Source organism: Phalaenopsis equestris, unplaced genomic scaffold, assembly GCF_001263595.1.
Source record: "Phalaenopsis equestris unplaced genomic scaffold, ASM126359v1 Scaffold001038, whole genome shotgun sequence".
Classification (NCBI taxonomy): Eukaryota; Viridiplantae; Streptophyta; class Magnoliopsida; order Asparagales; family Orchidaceae; genus Phalaenopsis; species Phalaenopsis equestris.
In genome coordinates, this window is record NW_018165477.1 from 91,652 (window position 1) to 92,142 (window position 491).

Consider the following 491-nt stretch of genomic DNA (forward strand, 5'->3'; position numbering starts at 1 on the left):
ATATAGACGAGTACAAACCTCAAATAGGAAAATTATTGTGTACATACACCGCATGCATGCGGTGTCCGATCTTGACCGTAGATCCAATCAAAATTTTTTTGAGAAAAAAAAAATTTTAATGGGGCCCACTGAAATACATCCTGACCGTAGATCACCGTGATCTACGGTCAAGATCGGACACCGATGCATCTCTGCATGCGGTGTATGTACACAGTAATTTTTCCCTCAAATAGACCCTACTTCAAATCATGAATGTGTAATAAATGATGGAGGTGTGCCTGAATCTCTACGAAAGAAGTGCTTGGTTTGGGTGGCATTTAAAGTGGTTTCAATAGTTAAGAGAGATGATTTCGATTCGGGTTTGGCAGTAGAATCCAAGGTTGTGAAGGATATTAGATTAGAGAGAAAGAGGGACGGGTATAGTAGTAGTGTTGAAACTTAGAGAGGAGAGACTTGAATAGGCTAGGTAAAACATAATGATCCTAGTGTTA